General features: G+C 40.5%; 1 long non-coding RNA gene across 1 annotated transcript in view; it reads right to left on the bottom strand.

The window, feature by feature from the left end:
* LOC139039930 (uncharacterized) overlaps positions 1–22,412 on the bottom strand; it is a 188,544-nt gene that overhangs the window by 52,434 nt on the left and 113,698 nt on the right. The window contains exon 4 of the long non-coding RNA XR_011493338.1: positions 20,905–21,150. This is a non-coding gene — a long non-coding RNA (uncharacterized lncRNA). The remainder of the gene's footprint in view (positions 1–20,904; positions 21,151–22,412) is intronic.

The raw sequence follows: 22,412 nt of genomic DNA, 5'->3' as shown, positions 1-22,412 counted from the left end.
CTCTTTTGTACTGATCATATACTCTTCTGTGTAGCTCATTGTTTGTTTTATATGTGCTAAATCACGTGTCTCCAGCGAGCTCGTGGGTCCAAGACAAGAAGACCAGGCTTTCTTTTTCCTTTATGTCACACATAAAAGGGAGAGAGGGCAAAGAGATTAAAGGAAAGGAGAAGGGAAGGAAGGAAAAGAAGGAGAAAGGGGAAAAAAGAAAGAAAAATGAAACAAGCACATACTGGGCATCCATCGTCTTCCACACACGGTGCTGTGTACTTCTATACAACATATGCTGCTTAATCCTTTTAAGAATACTGTAAATAAGCACCTCTTTCCCTTTTGGAGATAAGGGAACTGAAACACAAGTTGGTCACCAGCTGAAGGGCAGAGGCGGAATGAAAACCCAGGTCGGTCCTTCATGCTCACTTCTCCTTCTGAAGGAAGTTGACCTGCCAATCCCCTTCTCAGGGGACAGCAATGGACAGCCAAATTTTATACCATCAGACTCTAGCTCTCTCCCCATCCTGGGTACAAATGATTGGATGAGATTTCGGCATCTGAGCCATGGCCATGTCCTGCATGAAAAGATTAAGCCATTCAGGTTATTTTTATTATTTGATCTTGAAAATAACTGAGGGACTAAGTTGGTTAGATGTGAGACACAAAACCCAAAATAATGAATTAATAAATTCCCTATCAAGCCAAAGAGTAGAATATATTTATAATACATATAACCAACAGAGGACTTATAGATGGATTATATAACTTGTCTGTATATATCAATGAGAAAAAGACTAACAACATGATAGAAAAATGGTGAAAAGATTTGAACAGGTACTTCAGAAAAGGACATATGCTGTATAGGATGGCCATATAATGTATCATCCAAACTGAGACCACTTTTGAGAAAGGGGGCCCTACTCCTAATTATTCCAGGACAACAGGAGTAAGCCAGGACGGACTCAGGCAAATTATGACGTATGAGTCACCATAACCAAATAGAATCAAACATATGAAAAGATCCTTAGCCTCATTGATCACTCGGGAAATGCAAATTAAAACAATGAGATACTGCACACACCCAGTGGCATGACTTGAAAGAAAACTGCTAAGACCAACTGTCAGTGAGGATGTGGAGCACACGGCACTCTCATACGCTGTGGGGAGGCGGATGGGGGGGCGTTAAATTGGGGCAATCACTCTGAAAAACTCTTTGGGAATATCTACTAAAGTAAAACACACATGGACAATGCATCAGTTCAACTCTCAAGTATGTATACAACAAAAATGCATACACAAATGCACCAAAAAACATATAAAAATTTGCATATAGCATTATTCATAATAGCCCAAAACTGGAAACAGCTCAAACGGCTATCAACAGTAGGACGGATAAATACGGCATAGAATATTCATACAATGGATGACTATGCCATGATTAAGCGAGTGAACCACTGCTACACAGAACAACATGAATGAATATCACGAATGTGGTTCTAGGTACTACAAAGTTGGACTCAAAAGAGTAGATAGTGTATGATTACATTTTTATAAATGTCAGAACAAAGTTAATCTATGGTTTTAGAAGCCAGCCTACTAGTTATCTTTAGGGAAGGGTTAGTGAGTGAGACAGGGGCCTGAGGAGCTTCTGGAATGCTGGGAATGTCTCATTTCTTCATCTGGGTGGTGGTAATTCAAATATGTTCACTACGGGAAAATCATTGAGCTCTAAACTGAAAATTAGTACAATTTTTTTGTATATGGGCTATAATTCAGCAAGTTAATTAGTAAAGCAAGAAAAATATTTTTTAAAAAAGAAGACAATTTCTTGAAGCAAAATAGGGCTTTGATGGGCAACATTCAAGCCAGAGGTACAGGGAGCAAAAATAAAGTAAACAGAGGAAGCCAGTGAGTAGAGACAGTAGAATGAACAGATGTGCAGGTAGAAGCTGAGAAGCCATCGGAGAAAGAACTTGGGTTAATAAAAGAGAGACAAAGAGAACACTGAATACCTTGCACTGCCTCTAATCCTGGTGATTTTCCCATTCCCCATTCATGTGCATCTTTACAACGATCACCCTTTTTCTTGAGGCAATATAAGAGACTCTCCCTTAAAAACAAACAAGGTGAATTTAATCACCAATAGTGCTTTCTTTCGCAGACCTCCTAAAAGTACAACCTCGACAGCTAGGGAGCTTATCTTCATCAAAAGCTGTTTCTGTGATATAAATGAAACCAAAATAAAGTGAGCCAAGTGGCTGATGAACCCTCATACCTTCCATGACAAGGGTTAGATGACTTCCAAAATATATTGCAGATAGAGAAATATCGTCCTGGTTCAAATCCATCATCTGAACTGGGTATATAAGCCATGAGTGGTACTGGAATAACAGACCTTATGGTATTTCATGTTGACACATTTATTGAACTGTACTATGTGCCAGCTGCTAAGCACTGGGGTTATGGACCTGAATATAACATGACTTCTCCTCTTGGCCTCATGGGTTTTGTCTGTTTGGTTTACTGCTGAATCTTCAGCACCTGGAACAGTGTCTAGCACATAGTAGGTGCACAAATAATATTTATTGAATGAATTAGTGAATGAATAGGGAGAATAGATACACAAATAATTGCCATGCAATGGAACATAGTATCCTGTATAATAGGCTTTGGTGATGAAAGGGAGGTAGTCACTTCTCCAGGAGTGGTGAGGAAAAGCTACATAGAAAGAACTATTGGGTTGAGCCCTGAAGAATTTTCTCCAATTTACTGAGAGACAATGAAAGACATTCCAGGCAAAGAGAACACCATGGGGGAAATTTGGGATATTTGTGTGCATAATTTGTTCACTCTTCTCCTCCACAACCCAATCAATGAAAAGTAGGAAAATGCGAGTGGCCCACCGAAAGTAAATACCCGACTGGCCTCCTGAATCAGCTGGTCAATTCTGTCTACCAGAATAAAGAGAGATGAAGAATTATCCAGATGATGCACATTACTAGACAAAAAAAAAAAAGAGTTCTTGAGGATTAAGTACTCCAGTTTATTGATCTTCCACAAGTTTTCAAATTGAGTTTCATAGAGCCCTAGGGTCCGTCTGAGAGGGACCACCACACGAACCACCTGGCAAGAGAAGAGGAGGAACGTAGACAAGGACCCATGGCCTCCAACCCTGATTTAACCAGAAAAACTCCTCTTTTATCTGTTTTCTGTAAGATTTTACCAAGAAGGTTGTTCTCTATATAACTGGGTAGTTATTCTACTTTTATAAAAATAAAGTTTTTCAACGAGTGATCTATAAAGTGCAAACTCGCAGAATAATTGTACAGACGTTTACTGCACTTTGTGTAGTCACAATTTAGTTACTCTAAGTAAAAAGGAAACTCTATTGATTTTTATGTCTTTGAAATTATGTTCTCCCAGGCATTCCTAGTCTACAGGAGAGTAATCCTAGTTGTGATTTTTAACACCATAAAAAAGAAGACATCTATCATGATTGTCTCACACATAAAGGAGCTGTCAGTGTACTAATTTTGATCCCCTCTCCCCATTCTCACATCCTGCGCTGTGTCCTTTTTTTGGTATACTTTGCATTGGGAACCATGAGCCCCTTCAAATATGTCTATTGGTTGCCATGCTGGTCGGGTATGAGAAATAAAATATTATCACATGCTCCTTTCTCAGATTTCCCCATTTAGTCTCAGTTCGTGACTTTATTTGCATGAATTTACATTCTTCATTTCATTTATAAAATACGTCAAGGGATTTTATAGTCTCATTGAATGCGCTAACATACAGAATGCCCATGCCATTTCCAGATAGTTAAGATATTCAAATGATTCATTTCCTTTGTGCTTTCTTTCAACTCTCCCAGTGCCACTATTCCTCTTTTAGTAAATGGAATTTTATAATTTTCCAAAGCAATTTTGTAAGTTCCCAAAGCAACAGTTATGTGTGTGCATACATAATTGAAATTGACCAAACGTATACATGTAAATATGTGTGTACATGCATATATAATTTGATTACTTATATCACCTGTATATAAAAGACAGCAATAGTCAATTTCTGCTCCCTCACTTGCTAGCTCTAAGATCTCGGCTTCCTCAACTTTGTAAAGTAGGAGTAATTGTGTCTAAATCTCACAGCATTTACATAAAGTTGTATCATATGTGTATAATAGGACAGCCATGCTATAATTGACCTTCATTTCTGCCTTCGTTCTTCTGTGGCTTTGGCCAAGAAGTAAGGAAACTGATTTTAATGAACTGTGGTCAGAACTGTCACATCTAGATGAGCATTGTTTTTCCAGGTGGCTACCCTAAGACTCTGAAATTTATTTCAAAAATTTTTGTTTGTTCAATAAAAATTTATTGGCTATCAATTCCTGGGGCACTGAGCTTTGAGGATGAAATATACAAAATCCATGCTTTCTTGAAATTTATATCTTAAACGAGGCAAATATTAATCAAAAAAATCACACCATTGAATGTACAATTACAATACTGGCATGAACTGTGGGTAAGAGGAAAGGTCCCATGAGAGTCCCTCTGAAAAGGAGATGACCCAGCCTGGAGAGATCAAAGAAGATTTCTCCAAGGAAGGGCCTCTTGAGTTGGGATCTGAAGGATGAGTAGAAGTTAAGTAACCACAGTGAGTTGGGGTGGGGGACCCACAAAGAAATGAGATTAGCAAGAGGAAAGCTCTTGGAAGGTGTAGACTATGGGGAGTATGAAGAACTGAAGAAAAGCCATGGGTCAGGAGCACAGATGGAAAGACGAGAGTGGAGAGAGACTACTGGCCGACAGTGACCAAGCATCTCTAGATACCAGGCACTACTCTGGGCCATTTACCTGGATTGACTCATTGAATCCTCACAAAAACCCTGCAACGGTAAGCACTATAAGGTAAGGTGGGAGTTGAAGGGAAAGTCCCACACTATCTTGCGAATGTTACTAAATACTGAAGAGTAGAGGATTGAGGAGTTCATTTACTTAGCAAATATTTATTGGAGGCTAACTGCATCTCAGGCACCCTTCTGGCACTAGTTTATCCAGGCAAAAAAAGAGGAAAAGCAGAAGAAAAAAGAAAAAACCACAGGAATCATGGAATCCTTCCAGAGGTACTGGGGCCAATAGTGTAATTCCATTCTGCTAATGGAATATGGAGGGTTGACCAGCCAGTTGGCAAAGACAGACCTATGTCGTTATCCACTGGTAGATATCCCTGGCCATATCTCTGTTCTTTCTAAAATGAAAATGAAAATTGATTCCAGGCATTTGTTTGCAGCTGCAAAAAGCTTCCGGGCACAAGCCAGTCCAGCCAGCCCAGCCAGTCACTGGGTTCCTTTCAGCAATTTTTGGAACTTCTAATGATGGGTTGGATGTGCTCTCCTCAAGTCACTGAAGCACAGAACCACCTTGTATGTTCTACCTTCTTTTCCTCTTTGGTTGCCCCGGTGGTCTTTCTGAAATCATGCCACCCACAATGCAATTCCACACATCAGCTCAAATGAGCCATTTCTGGCCTCCTCCCACTTTCACGTGGCACATGTTCCCAAGTCAGTCCCAGGAAATATTCCGGAAAATTTATAACAGAAGAGGAAGAGGTGGTTGGAACTCCAGCCCTCCTGCACCCCCCATTACATGTCCCAGTCAGGACCAGGTATTTTTCTACCAACTGAGCTCATTCCTCTTCTTCCTCCATGATTGTGCCCCTAAATGATTCTGTTATATTTGCAAATATCTTAATTGGTTCCAACTGAGCCAAGGCTTGAAAAGGACCAAGCAGTCAGAAGAGGGGAAGAGCATGGAATTTGGACATAGACATGAGCCCTCATGGTTGCTGGAACCAGCTTATCTGTCTTGAATTCAGCTCCACCACATGGTAGTTTCCCAGAGCAAGTTACTTAACTTCTCTATACCTCAGTTTCTTCATCTACAAAACAGGGTAATATTCCAGTTTTGTAGGATTATTATGAGGATCAAATTAGATACAGATATATGTGATAGACCTATTTTATATATAAAATACACAAATATATAAAATATATATGTGATTTAAATATATACAATGCACTTAGCACAGTTCCTAAAAGAAGCTATTATGATTATTAGGTTTTCTAGTTATCTATTGCTGCATAACAAACCACCCCAAAATTTAATGGCATGAAGGAATAGCCATTTTATTATTCTCACAGGACAGAGACAGTGCCCAAACCTGGGTGGCTTGAATGTCTGGAAATGGCTGGGACATTTCAGCTTCACTGAGGTTCTGTGTCTGGGATCTCCATTCTGATTGTCACCTGGATTCCTTAGTTATTCTTCCCATGAAGTCTGCTGGGTCTGGAATATCCAAAATAACTTCTTCACTCCTATATCTGGCAGTTGTGCTAGAATGACTAGAACCATGGTATCAGGGTAGTGAGACTTCTTACTTGGCAGCTGACTTTTCCAGGAATGCTTATTGCTTTTCCAAGAATAAGCATTCCAAAAAACCAACAAGGAAGCTGCAAGGCTTCTTATGAACTAGCCTCCAAAGTTACACAGCATCCCTTCTGCCACATTCTATGCTCAAGAGCAAGTCACAGGGTCAGCCAAGATTCAAGGGGTAAGGATTGCATAGAACTTGAATACAAGGAGACTGAATCATTGGAGTGCTATCTTTGGAGACAACATATCAGAGTTTTCCCTCTGACCTGCCTTGATCCACATCCTTCCCACATGCAAAATAAACTCACCCAAAGATGGCTACACCAATGTCTGCCACGTGCTCTTCTGCAATGTGAACCTGATACTCCCCCATCAAGAGGGAGAGTGTATTTCTCTACCCTCTTGGGTTTGAGGAAGTATGTGACATCTTTGGCAACAGAATATGGTAGAAGTGGTGGTGTGCCTGTCCCACATGTAGCCCTCACTGGCATGGGAGCTGCTTCTTCCTGACATCTTTCAAGCTAGCCATCACATAAGAAGTGTGGCTATTTGAATCCACTATGCTGTGGAAAGTATAAGCCAATGCCCTGAGGGGTGAGATGTGATGTGGGAAGAGAAAAAGGCCAAAGAACACCAAGGCACCAGGCATGTGAGTGAAAAAAGCCATCTTAGACATCTAGCCCAGTTGATGCTTCAGATGGCTCCAGCCTCAGCTGCCATCGGACTGCAACTATGTGGCAGATGACACGTAAGAGCCATCCAGCTGAACCCAGTCAACCCTCAGAACTCTGATGTAATAATAAATTGCTTGTTTAAGCCCCTAAGTTCTAGAGTGGTTTGTTAGCAGTAAGAGATAACTGAAGATGTTACCTACATGATCTTGGGCAAGCCACTTAATCTATCTAAGCCTCAGTTTCCCCAGGTGTCTCAAAGAGACACAAAATAAATATTCGTTCTTTTCCTATATTTTATCAATGCTGTGGCAGAGATTTTTTATTTGCTTTGCCATTCTCATGCAACATCTTTAGAGGGAGGATATGCTTCCTCTTGATTTGACAGAGAAATGAGAAAGCAGAGATGTGCGTTACTGATGCACCAGATCATTTCCCACCTCTTCTTTGATGACATCAGCCTGAGTATCTCCAGCACTGTCACTTCTATATAAAGATGAGAGGGCAGCTGTCTGAGCTCCAGCTTGCCTCTTTCATCCTAATGGAGATCTCCGCAGGAAAGACACATTGCACTCAAAAGTCTTCCCTGGAATCTAGGTCTTTCACATGTCCGGCCTTTGCATATTTGTCTGCTTTTAAAAGGGGTAACTTCTTCCAAACCATTGTCAGCGTGAATACCAAAAAGAAAATGACAGATGTTTCAGAAGTCCAAACCTATGCGTTCCTAGGACTATGACCATCATAGGCGCCTAGTATTCCATGAATATTAAATGGATGTGGAAAAGGAGGATGACTTGTCTTCCTTTGATTGGAAAACTATATTTCAAAACTTCCATTATTCAAAGAATGTTCATGGAAACATCACATCCTAGTCACCAGGATGCTTGTTAAAAATACAGATTCCAGACACATTGCATCAGGATCTCTTGGAGTGGAGGCAGGAAATTTGTGTTTTTAGCAAGCACCCACAGTGATTATTAAGAGCACTAAAATTCAAGAACCGCACTCTGCATTCCCAGATTTTTTTTCCAAGTTTGATTTGGGAACTATTAAATGGCTAAGACTGGGAACAAAGAGATCCCAGCAAAATTTAGAAATTCGAGTTCCTTGCATACTTCCTTACAGAATTAATCATGTCTATGGATTTTTTCTGCATTTAAGGGTATAAACGCTACAGATGGTTTGCTGATTTTAAATCTGTTTTTGCTTAATCTGTCTCAATCTAAAACAAAAGCTAGACTACCTTATTATAACTTCCAAGGCTTCAGTAAAAGTGTTTAAAGGCATGAAGAGAATTTAATGGTACCAAGTGATTACTTCCTTCCCAGGTAAAACAGCATGAGAACTCCTTTGAGTTGACCAGGTTCCTTGAGTGAAAGAGCAGAGGATTTAGAGGACTATGTTCAGCAAATCAATTAACTTTCCTGAGCCCGATTTTCCTCATCTGCTAAGAGAATTTGAGGATTACATAGGCTCACCATATTGCGCAACTCACATTATAGTCTATGCGCAATGCACAACTTGAACAACTGTACAAAGAAGTCCTATAAGGGAGTGAACCAATGTGTCTGAAGGCTTTCTATATACTGTAGGGATACTGTAGGGATAGTTAGGGATTCTTGCATGAGGTGGAGATGGGATGGAAAAAGAAAGCTTTATTTGGATCTATAAAACAGGAACCCGAGAAAGAGATTGTATAGATATAAAATTGTTTGATTGAGGTTATTGCTCAGGATCAGTAAAATAGTTGATTGGCCCAAAAACATACACATGTGCACATGCAGACATCCACAAACATACAAACACATCCACTGTAGAGGACACTTTAGGTCCCCTACCCATATTTTGAATACATTCTCTGTTTTTCCGGAAAATCCCTTATTTCTATTTTTGGACAGACCTACTGCTCCTCTAACTTCTGGATGTGTCGTCTGGGTAGGGCTCCATATTCAACTACAAGGATGCAAGGCATGATCCAAGCCTTAGTCAATCAGACCCCACCTTCCCTTGGGGAGAAGCAGAGCAGGACATGACCCAAGCTGGACCAGTCAGAGTCAATCTCCATACTTCCACAAGTGCTCCTGCCTTTCCCCCGCTGGACTTGAATTGAGCTGGGATGAGGCAGTGGCTGTGGCTGCCATGTCATAGCAGGAAGGGTAAGTCTGGAGCTTCTCAAGAATGAGGGCAGTTTGAGGTCTGGATCCTACCGTGCCTGAGGCAGACTTTTCAGCTATGTAAATCTGTCAGTTCGCTTTTATGTTCTGCTTAGGCCAGTCTGAGTTGTTTTGCCATCACTCGCAACATCATGAAATGAATACTATGCACAGCAGTGAGACCCATTGCTTGACTAATTTACACCAAGGTTTTACTTTATCTCTTTTTTCCTGTCTGCTAGCTTTTATTGCATCGAGACATCAAGTTTCACTATGATGAATACATAATTGATCATTCAAACCACGTCACTTTTGAGAGTGGAAGGGGTGCTATTTATACCTACGTCAGGACAAAAGCATAGGCCAAGGCAAACTGCACTATATGGTCACCATAAATTTGACCAGATGATCAGGCTATTGATAATTTGATGATACAACCAGAACAAATTTTTTTAAAAGTGATTTGCTTTACAGTGCTCACCACGTTATTCCTGACACTTAGAACAATGTCCAGCACAACGCCGATACTCAATATTTATTTAATGAAGAAAGCTTTTCAAAACCATTTCAGGATATTCATTCATTTCTTCAAAAAATACTTGAGTACATTTTATATGCCAATCATTGTTCTAGGCACTGAAGGTACAGATGTGAGCAAGGTAGATAAGGTCCTTGCCCTCCTCGAGTTTTCATTCTTGAGGAGAAAGACCACACAATACACAAGGAAGGAAACAGGTACTTTCTGGTAATGGTATGTGCTGTAGGAGAAATGAAACAGAGCGGCATCTTGGGAAAGAGACATGCTCAAGTAATATGATCAGGGAGTATCTCTCTGAAAAGTTGACATTTGGATGGAAACCTAGTCAACCAGGCAAAGAGCAAGAGGGGCTCCCTACAGCAAAGATTAGTTCTCTGTCTGCTACGCTGCACTGCTCTCCAGCTCACAGCATGATCCACACAGTCACACAGTGCTCAGTACTCCCAGAGCTGCCAGTGGATCAACCTTGAGGAGGTGTCAAACTGGTTGAGGAAACAAAACATAGACCCGGGCACAGAGCGAGTGCCATAAGCATCTAAGGATGGGAGAAGTTAGAGCATCCTGGGATGGAGAGTGGGCACAGGGAAAGACTTCACGGAGGAGGAAGTAAGAATTAGGATCAGGGAGTAGAGCAGTGGTTCAAGGCTCTGGGATCAGGCTCTGGGATCAGGCCCTGGGTTTGAATCTTGGTTCTTCTGCTAATCAGCTCTGTGACCTTGAGCAGATAATCTTTGTGAGATTTACCATCTTATTTGTAAGACTGGGATAATAATGACAGTCTCCCAATATGTACTCAGGGCTTAGCACAGCATCTGAGAAACAGTAAGTGTTCAGTAAATATTAGCCATTATTATCAAATAGTGAAGAGGGAGTAACAATTTAAATATGTTCAGGAATACAAGAAGAAATAAGATGCTGGTCTTTCCCCTCAGGAATCTCAATGTGTACTCACAGTAATGGGAGTTCTCAAATATGCTCATACTGAATACCAGCTCTCTGAAGACTGGATGGCAGCGTTCTACCACGAAACCAAATAATGGTAATTTTTTCCAATTATCAGGAAAAAAAATTAGTTTAAGATCACATTTTTTTTCCAATTTCAAATTTTCTTCCCAGATATATTTTTCTTAAACTTTGGACATCTGCTACCTAAAGAACTGGCAGTTGAAAAAATAAGTGAACAAGTGGCAGACAAATATTACCAGAACAACTCAGAAACAGCCAACCATGTTTAAACCAACAGCTTGTTCTTTTTCATGGACATGTGCACTCGAAGTTGTGGTTTTTAAATCATACACTGATTGTCATGTCATCTGGAAGTAAAACTGTTCCTATTGCTCGTCCCAGAATTAAATATATCGGTATTTCATGGTGTTCTTCAAGGGGTGTCATGCCTTCCAGATGCTCTATCTCCTGAATAAGTTTGAGAATCACTCTATAGAAAAGTTCAAAGCCATTGACAGAAAGTCCCTAATTCATCCTCGCACCCTCCGAAGAGCTGGGAAGTGGAATATGGCAGAGGTGCCAGAGTGGCCAAAAAGTAAATAAACAAATAAGAGAAGGAGACTAAGATACTGTCATCTCCTTGTAGAGGAAAGTGAAACCCAGAAGATGGTCGATGATTTGCCCACGGTCACTGAGGAAGCTGACAAATGAACTAAAACCAAGAATGCCATCTCAGGGATTCATAGTTCATACACGTCTCTGCTGTGTGCACAAAAATCATTGAGCTTCCCAAGAGAAGTGTGATTTAGGAACTCTGATTGCAACATATTTTGAGGTTTCTAGTCCCAGAGGCAAGATAACTAAAAGAGCCTCAAAGCAGTAGGCAGAAAGTGTCTGCTCCTTTTAATGGATGACACCCCAAATGGCCACTGATTCCCCCATTACACTTTGCATAGCCGTTCAGGCCACTGTCTCTTTGATTATACTAAGTCCTCTCCCCAGTTATGAGTAGTGCCCAGCTCACATGCTACTTATTCCGTGAAGTCTTTGGTTGTAATCTCTCCCTACCCCAAGTATCTTTAGTCATGGCTTTTACATGTTTTCTGGTAAGATCCACATGAGAAATGCCTTGATACGCTCTGCATTCCTTTCTATTGCTGCCACAACAAAATACTACAATTTTAGCAGCTTAAAACAACACAAATTTACTATCTTGCAGTTCTGGAGGTCAGAAGTCCAAAATGGTTTTCACTCGGTTAAAATCAAGTGTTAGGCAGGGCTGTGTTTCAATCTCAAGGCTCTAGGGAGATTCCATTTCCTCGACTTTTCTATCTGCTAGAGGCTGCCTGCACTCCTTATCTTGTGTCTCCCTTCCTCCATCTTCAAAGCCAGCCACAGAGCATCTCTCTGACCCTGTTCCACCATCACAGCTCCTTTTCTGATCACAGCCAGAATATGGTTCTGCTTTTAAGGACCCATGTAGTTATATTGGGCCTACCAGGATAATCTCTCAATCTCAATGTCCTTGATTTAATCACATCTGCAATATCCTTTGCCATATAAGTTAACATATTCAATGGTTCTGTGAGTTGGGATGTGAACATCTTTGAGGAGCCATTATTCAATCTACCATAGTCTGCCTTTGGCCCAAAAGATTCATGTCTTTTTCACAAGCAAAATACATTCACTTCGTCTCAAGGTCCCCCAAAGCCTCAACTCATTACAGGATCAACTCAAAGTTCAAAACCTCATATAGATCAAATCAGCTCAAAGGTCCCAAATCTCAATATCTAAATCATCTAAATTAGGTAAGAATGAGGCTCTGGGTATAATCCATCCCAGGACACAATTCCTCTCCTTTTGTGGGCCTGTGAAACTCAAGAAATAAGTTATCTGCTCCCAAAATGCAATACTGGGAAAAACATAAAATGACAATTATAGGTATTCCTGTTTAAAAAGGAAAAAACTGGAAGGGGGAAAAAAAACGGAAGGGAGAAAGGAGTCAAGCAATTTTGAAATCCAGCTAGGAAAATTGCATTAGGTTTCAAGGCCTGTGAATAATCCTCTGAGCTTGTGGCTCCTCCCTCAGGTTCCACCCTCTTAGGCTTGAGGCTTTATTCTTTGATTTACCCTTGAATTTTCATAAAAGGTAGCACTTGCTTTCAGCTGAGTAGTTTTGTCAGCTTGTTTTCTGCCAGCAGAATGCTGAAAGCTGACAGCCTTCTTTCATTTAATACTCTCTTTCAGTACAAGCTGACAGTGTTTCTGATGGTATAAAATTCTCAAGAGTGTTGTAGATCTCCTGCATATATCATGATGATTCACACATAAGTCCCATCTGTTCTCAGGCCCTCTGAAACTTACCCAAGATTCCATTTCCTCCTTCTATCCCAATAGAAACAGGTTCATCCCAGGGATGGGACTCATAGTCCCTTCAGGAATGTCCATTGTCCAACTCTCTTGCTTTCCTTTGGAATATTCCTTTGGGATATTTATTGCAGCAGGGGAGAAAAGCTATTCTTATACCATCTTTCATTTATAACATGCTGTTATCTATGTTATAAAATCTATGCTTCCTGAGTGCTTGGGGTTCTTTGACTTTTGATACTCAAAGCCAGAGTTTTAGCCTAGCAGAAAACCACAATTCTCTCCAAAAGCCTGGCTCCTACAACTGAGAACCTTGGCTATAAACTTTTAAAAGTCCATTCAGCTACTCACCTGACTTCATCATTCTAGTCAAGGTAGAGAGTTCTCACTGATTCCTGCATGTGGTGGAATAATGCTGGATAAAGAAAGCATTACATCTGTTAATAATCAGATTAATCAGTGAAATATGTTATGTGATTCAATCCTGTTGGTAATTCTCAAGGTGGGGATTAGTATTCCCATTTACCATAGAAGAAATAGATACACAAAGCATGAACAACTTGCCCAAGTCACACCACTTAATGAAGTGTCTAAGTGTATATCAAAATTCTGTCTGACTTCAAGACAGAACTGGGGCAAGCAATTCTTATAAATATACCAGCCGAATAAGCCTGCCAACCCTCAATTTGCACACTTGTCAAATGAAGATATGGTTCATAATCCCACATCCACAATTCCAGAATCCAAAAAGCTTTGAAAACTAAAAGTGTTATTGATATTATTGTTTACAAGTTTGGTGCCAAAACAAGACCTGAACTGACACTTACACCAGTTTTGTCCTATGCATGTGCGTCTCTGCTTTTAGTTGATATTTTTGTTGCATTTTGGAGTTTTTATGGCTTTTAATTGCATTTGGAAAATATCCCCCCAAAAAGGTAAACATAGCCCAATCAATAATACACAAGAAGAGAGAGAAGTATTATTTTTATCAATAGCAAAGAAAGGGGAGTCATTGCAGGAATCATGGTGTGTCTATGAGGTGACTTGCCATAGAATATAATGTAGGAAACACCACCATATACAATTTAGTGAAACTGAAAGACAATTTGTTCATATTTTATAGTGACTATGACAACCAAGAAATAAAGAAAAATGAGTGAAACATTGCGTTGAGGAAAATATGACGAACTTGATTTTGGATTTATTAGACTTGAAAACAATAAAGTGAATGTATGTCCCTGACTTGCTTGCTAATCATGAACCGAGTGAGGCTATTCTATGAAGAAGTAAACATTGAAGGTGAGTATGAATATTCAGAAAGTTGGGTGCAGAAACTTAGCAAGTGTCATCGTGTAAAATATTTGAAAAACTGTGGTGAAAAAGCTTCCGTTGATCATGAAGCAGCTGAGAATCACATGTATAAATTTTCTAAGATTATATCTAATGAAAATCTTAATTTTTAACAAATTAGCAAATGCAGATGTAACAGCTCTATACCGGTGCAAGGTTCCTAGAAAAATCTTAGCGATGGCTGATGAGTGAACCCCAGCCAGGTTTTGATATTGAGTCCAGGGTGACTGTTTTTAGACCTGCCAGTTCTACAGGAGAGATTTAGTAGATGGTGATTGCAAAGAACCAACTTCCAAGATGTTTAACCAACGTATGCAACTTCTCTGTCATTACTGTGCAAATAGGAGAGCGTAGGGGAGCAGATAAATACCTTCCGACTGATTCAATACCCATTTTGTACCCATGGCTTGAGTTCATTGCAGGCAACTTGGACTGGAAAAGATTGCAGACTTTTATTATTCCTGGACACTACTCCACAAATCCCTCTCCTAAACATCTTGGGGAAAATAAAGTTTTTGGCATGTGGTTTTCCCCTTGATGTTACAATCTGTGATACAGCCTTGCTGGTGAAGTAATTTTACATTCCATGGAGGACAAGCATAAATTCCCCTCCACCTTTTGTTTTCCTTTAGCTGTATGCATACTGCAGTGAACAGAAACCTAGGAATCCGAGACATGCTAAAAGAGTTGAGGTTGTTACTTCTGCAGGAGCTAATGCTCAGAATAATGTTGACACATCAACATTGACAAATTCTAAGCATAGGCTTCAGACTATAGGAATGCTTGAAAATGAAGCTGCAGATGAAGACTTTGAAGCTTGTATCAATAGTGAGAATAGGATCATGCCAAACATGTAAATAAACTAGAAGAAGCTGACATAGAAGTGATGAACACTGACACTGTTGTACACTACTGGAGTGACGGGAAAACTGGAGAAATGATGCTGAATACAGGGACGCATGAGCTCAGCCGTGACAACAATGATGATGACACTGTGAACCCCAATTAAAAATTCCAATAGCTGACAGATTAACAAAAATCCCAAGAACAAGGCTGTAACTCAACAGGGAATAAGAACCTCCCCTACCCCTTCCTCCCCACTGAACCTAGACTTCATAAAGACACACACATCAGATGAGGCGGGATTTTTTTCTTGCGGGTAATTTGCAGAGTTCATTTAAGTTGGGAGTTATCACTATTGCTCAAATTATTTCTACAACTTTATAATTATTTTTACAACTTTACACCTGCACGATGGCATTAGGGGATATGAGACATAGAGTGTGTGGAAAATGGGACATGGAATATTCCTAAAATAAACACCTGGAGAGGAATGTAGTACAGAAGAAAAGGCACAGGTTCTTGGCCACACTGCCTGAGTTTGAATCCTGGCTTGATCACTTGCTAGCTGTGTGACACTGGGCAAGGTATTTCACCCCTCTGGACAGCATTTCCTTGTCTGTGAAATGAGGGTCATAATAGAAACTATGTCACTGGGTTATTGTGAGAGTTGAGTTTAAACCACTTAGGACAGCGCCTGGCACATAATAAACACTAGAGAAAAGAAAGCTATTATTGTTATCTTCTCGAGAAGGTCATATTGAGACAAGTGCTCCACACATGGGAGAGACGTCAAAATATTAAAATAATGAATGAATAGATGAGCGGCCTATATCCCACTCCAGATACTGTCTTTATCCTTTCCTTCAATTTTTACCGATGGTCAAGCTAACCCTCTTTTTGCCTCTATGCTTATCTCAGCTCACCCAAGTCAATGGCCACAAATACAACCCCCCAAAAAGCAGTCAACATAAAGGTATTTTAAAATGATAGTACCCACAATTAATGTAAATGTATGAAAATAGCCACTCATCAAACATTGCCGATACGAGTATAAATTGATGGAAAAAGTGCTTGTATAAATATATACAAGGATTTATGTAAAAGGACCTTCACTTCCTCTAAGGGTTATAGGAGGCTGGTCCTGTTGAAGCCTGAGGGCTATTTACTGAATATCTGCATATGCCAAACATAGTTAAGAGTGCTCTGTATTAATGTTACTGTTGATAAATTGCAGAAGCTCTGCAAGGAAGGTTTTATTGTCTGCATTTTGCAGATAAGTAAGCCAGAAAACACAATAGTTGACTTAGTTTCCCATAGTCATACTCCTAGTAAGTGAAAGAGCCTAACCAGAATTGTGCTCATTCTAATGTGCCATTCTGCTCCATGGCACACCATACACATGTCATTACTGTTATTATTATCCCAACCCATGACTATATGACTCAATGATTCTAGGGTTATCCTTCTAATTTTCACAGATGTTCCACCCACCCCTCTATCTGAAAGTTAACTCTTTAAAGAACCCTCAGGATAAGGACAAGTGGGTTGTCGGAGGCTCATTTGCTTATTTTCTCAGCTCCATTTCTTGCCCTTTCCTTGCTCTGCTCTGATCCCTGAAAACTACACTTCTAGCCTCTCTTGCCCACTAGTTTCTCAGTAGTTTTGTCCAACAGAAAGCATTGGGAAGAAATCTGGAGGATAGAGTAGAGAAGTCAGAATACTTCTCTTCTCCACTTTGAGAGGTGACTCCACATGGCCATAATTCCTCTGTAGTGCAGCATCCTCCAGGCAACACCCCCGTCCCCTTGGCTCCAGTGTTCACTCGTTGGTCCCTCCACCAAGATTACAGTTCCTGCCAGAGGGCACCAGCTCCTGGGTTTTGCCCGTACTCTTTCCTCGCTGAGTCTCAGCCCCAGGGGTAAAGCCGATTTCCTACAATTGTTAACCTCTGAGTTGCCTCACTTTCCCATTTTCCTTTCTCTAAACATCCCTTTGACTAGATCCCTCAACTGCCCACCTGGCATGGTCCTGTTTTCCTGCCTGGCTACCAACTCACGTAGAATGATAGAATGAGAATTGAGACATAGGTATTTTTCTAGGGGTTCTGACACAGAGTTTCCCGGAAGCTGAAGAACTGATGACAAAGAAAAAGAAGCACTGAGCTGGAATCCAGGGTCTGGGTTCTCTTTCCTGAGCCAAACTAGCTGCTGTGACTTTGGACACATTGACATGTCCTAGTCCTGTGAGATTGAATTTCTAGTCCTGGGTCTGTGTGCTCAGAGGCATCACTGCACCTTCGCAAGCAACGCCTGAACCGCCCTCGTGAGCTGCTGGGACGTCTGCACCTTCTGCACCCGCCTACGAGGCAACAGATCCCAGGTGCCCTGCGCTCCTGGAGTCTCCATAGCTGAAGGAATCCTGCTCCTGCCATTCTCTTTCCACCCAAAGCAGAGGCCTCATGCCCTGCACACCCACTCACTTCCTGCCTATTATCCTCAGTTCCCTTTATGGAACTAGCGTTTCGAGGGGAGTCATGTTGCCAGGAAGTTTCCTGGTCTCTTTGCTGTGAGTCATGGAATAACCATCACATGTAATACAATTCAATAACTCCTTGTGAACAGTGGAAACCAATGATTTTTGCCTTGAAGACTTTTTACTGAGAATTCAACTAATTCGTTATGATAATTAGCAAAAATATAGTTCTCTACTGCTCACCTGGGAGCAGACTAACTAGAATATTAGAGGCAGCTGCTCCTACCCAGTGCCACACACATGCTAGTCCAGCAAATATCTTTATTAACACTCATGTTCTGTCAGCTATGCTAAAGCCATAATTTTCTTAAGACCCCCTTCAGTTTCACAGAAGCTTCCTAGAAGGCCCCCAGGCTAGGCCTAGCAGCTGCAAAGAAGCCAAGACATGGACCTGGCCTTGAGGAGACCCCAGAGAACAGTCTTAATCTCTTTTTTAAACCATGCCCTCTTTGCATAATCAGAAACCTCTCTTTTCCTTCCTAATTTGATATTTCAAATTAAATTATGAAGTTGATAAAGCCAGTACTAAGATATTACGTTTTCTTCATAAAATCAAGTCAAAGAAAGTATATTCCTTTTCAAACTTTGGCTATCACCATCTTCCATAGGCTGTGAAATACTTCCCTAGGGCAACTTCATCACCCCTACCCATGCACAGCTGAGAATCATAGATCTGGAAGGAGAGGGCTATATCAGATCTTTCAGCATAAAAGATAAGAGCTCCGCCCTTGGGCTGTCTCATTTTGGATTCACAGGGGAGCACAAGGCAGTGAAGACGGTTAACTTAGGCTTGGCAGCTGGGCAGACCTGGGTCCAAGTTCCAGCAGCTCCTCTCTTGAGGACCTATATCACCTAAGGAAAGTTGTCCAACCCCTCTGATCCCAGTTTTTATGTTTCCAAAATGAAGAAAATAGCCAACACTCACCTGACGGGTTTGTTGTGAGGATTAAATGAGATATGTGAACTGACACGAGACAGCTCACACATCAAGGCTTTTTGACGTGCAGGGGCTGTGTCAAGTGTTTTACAAGCCCATCTACTCTTTGCAATCACCCTATGAGGTAGACACTGCTATCCCATTTTACAGAAGGGAAAATTGAGCCTTCAAGATGTCAAGTCCCTTGCCCAAAGTTCTCAAGTTATTAAATGACCAAGAAGGGACCGAGACCTAGACCTATCGGACCTCATGAGCAGTGTTTTGAACCATTACATTATACGCCTCCCAACGTGCATGTTGGTTCCCTTCCCATCATCAACAATACTGACTACTTATGCTAAGACCCCCCCATGATCCTATTGTTTCTACAAGGACAGGCGTCTTCGTCAGCTCGGGCTGCCATAACAAAATTCCACAGACTGGGTGACTTAAACAACAGAAGTTTATTTTCTCAAATTCTGGAGACTAGACGTCTAAGATGAGGATTCTAGCCAATCTAGTTTCTGGTGAGAGCTCTCTTCCTGGCTTGCAGGCGCCTTCTTCTTGCTCTGCCCTCACATGGCCTCTCCTCCATCTGTGCATGGGGAGAGAGAGCCCTGGGGTCTTTTCTTAGAAGGATGCTAATCCTATGAGATCAGGGCTGCACTGTTATGACCTCATTTAACCTTAATTACTTCCTTAGAGATTCCTTCTCCAAATACAGCCACCCTGGGGATTAGCGCTTCATCGTATGAATTGGTAGGGGAGCACAAACAGTCCACTAACTGCAAAGATGTTAGATTTGTTCACCATTGGATCCCCTGTGCTTAGAACTGTCAGGCATAGAGTTGGCACTCAGCAAATATTGGTTGAATAAATGAATGAGTTAATAAATGAATGAACACAAAATGAACTTGAATTAATATAGGACACTGATTATAAACCTTTTCACCAGCAGGGATTCATTTTATTAATTTATTCCCATGGGCCTCGTGCTTTGATAAATTTTGTCCTCCAAGCTGAGACTAGTAACAAATTGGTTTTTCCCATGTTTAATTAATCAAAGACAGATAAATTGCTAGCCAGTACTTCTAATCAGCATGAAATATGTAAGCACTGTAACCAGCCTGAGTTGTTTCATTCCAGGCTAAAACAAACACAGTGACCTATTGACTTAGGTGAACTTACTGCAAGCAAATAAAGAATTACTCCTAAGTTTTCAGAATTCCAAAACTAGCTTATGAACCTGTAGGGATCCGGGGACCCCAGTTTGGGAAACACTTCCCTAGTGTGATCCGTGTCATACAACAAAATGGCATCTCCTCAAAGGTTTAGGTTCCCATGCGAGCAATTAAGAAAACACATGCATTTGGTCAAAATTATCTTTAAAATCCATTAAATTACCCAGGTTCCAGGTTTTTTATACACAGTCTTCTACAGCAATGTGTCTAAATTTGCAATGTATGCAGTAACATGCAGCACACAATCAAGTATATTTGTGCCAATCATAATTGAATATTATGGCATGTAATTATGTATAATTGATTATCCAGTATACATGTATGAATGAATTGATGTTAGCTGTGCAAATGATATGACTCCACCATAATGCTTTTCATATATACAAAATAATACATGTAATAAATATTTAGATTACAAGGAATAATTAAATAAACACCAATGTTCTTCCAACCAGGTTTAAGAAATAGAACATGCCAAGAATTTTTAACTCTTATGTTCCTCTCCCTACTAGCATGCCCGCCTACCTTCCCCTAGCTTAATGTTATTGTGCATTTTGCTTTTTCAACTTTACCACATGTTTGTATTACTAAACAACTCATTGTTTAGCTTTGTTTGTATAGGAGCTTTATATAAATGGTATCATATGGAATGTATTCATGTGTGATTTATATTATGTAAATATGTTTTTGCCCAACATTATGTTTCTGTCTTGATGCATGTGACTGTATTTCATTCATTTTTATTGCTCTATAGAAAGTAATTTTTCAACTCAACGTGTTCCTTTTCCCAAATTTAGTTATTTTTATCTAATTTAGCCGTGTAATACAAATGCATCAACAAAGAAAACCAACAGCAATTGCCACAACAAACAACTCCCAATCTGAGTGGTATCAACAAAACGGAAGTTTCGTTTTCTACTCACATCACAGTCCAGACCAAGTGGGCAACTCTGCTTGGCTGCTCCCCTCCAAGGAGTAACTCAGGGATCCAGGCTCCTTCCATCTTGTGACACCAAGATCTTCAGCACTGGCCTTCTCGTAGCCATGGAAGCAGAGAGAACAAGAAAGATCTCTCAGGTTGCAGGGGAGGCTGAGAAATGCCTCCTGTGTGCCCAGAAAAGGAAATGGAGTTGGTGAACGTCTCTGTGGTCTTGGTCAAATTTAAAACGCTGTAAAAAATTTCACTGGGTCAGGATCAGAGGAGAGGCTTAAACAGACTTTAAAAGTTATCTAATCTAACTCCCTTCGTTTTTATCATTCAGTGAATTTTTTTTAGCACCAACTATCTGCTAAACAATGGTAGAGTGACATCTGTAGAATCTTTGATGAAGACCTGCCCATCCTGTGTTTCAACATCCCCCAAGCCAGGGAGCTCACTGGCCCTAAGGAAGCAACTCCCATATTTGCACAGCTTGGACTGATTACTATTCATAATGTACATGTCAAGTAGTTCCAAGTGATGACAAGGACCAGGGTATGTCTGTGCATATGCACAACTGCAGAGGACTCAAGACCCACAGGCCAGATTAGCTGAAAGGTTCACCAACGCTGAAGTCATCTATGATAATGACAGTAGTTTTATATTTTGAACATGAAACTCCACTGTGACTTTTCTCTTTTTTTTACGTTACAACAAATTGTCATAGAGTGTTTTCCAAAGTTTGGATGTATTAGATGTCTCCAAATCTCAAAATAGTTGAGCCAGTTGGGTTTTGCCTTTACCCTACTGTTCCCCATATTTCGTTTTCCTCCATACTCTGCCACACACCTACACACACACACACTTACAGCTGTACCAGCACATGTACACACGCATACTGAGGCCAATATATTATTCTGTAACTGATGAAGACATTTTCAACTCTTTACTTTGTAAGATTTCAGAATACTTCCAATAAGGAGTAACCCAGCACAAACACACCATATCTCTAACAGATATTTCCAAGGAGTAAGTTTGATAATGTCAACAAACTCTGTGGAGGACGGGGACTTTTGCAGGAATACCGGGGTAAACATTAAGACTGGCCCTGGGTTTTGAAAAGAGGCACCAGCACAAATATTTCTCCTTCCCAGAAAGGCATGCTTAAACTTTTCTCCACTCAAAAATACCTTGAGCTCAGTGAATCCTAACTTGGGTGACTTATCTCTTCTGTTGCCCTTGAGTTTGGAGTTTGAGTACAAAATCAAATAACCATTTTGCTTCTGTATGTGGATGTATACATCTCATGGAAAAATTTTAGGGCAAACAGCTTGAATTCAAGCGTACTAGTTAGGTAAGAGGTTGGCAAACTTTTTCTGTAAAGCGCTAGATAGTAAATATTTTAGGCTTTGCAGGCCATATGCTCTCTGTTGCAAGCACTCCACTCTGCTGTTAGAGCATGAAAGCAGCCAGAAATGAATGGATATGACTGTGTTCCAAGAAAACTTGATT

Source organism: Equus asinus, chromosome 12 (genome assembly GCF_041296235.1).
Source record: "Equus asinus isolate D_3611 breed Donkey chromosome 12, EquAss-T2T_v2, whole genome shotgun sequence".
NCBI lineage: Eukaryota > Metazoa > Chordata > Mammalia > Perissodactyla > Equidae > Equus > Equus asinus.
Note: the sequence above shows the minus strand (reverse complement) of the source record. Positions and strands in the feature narration are given on the sequence as shown.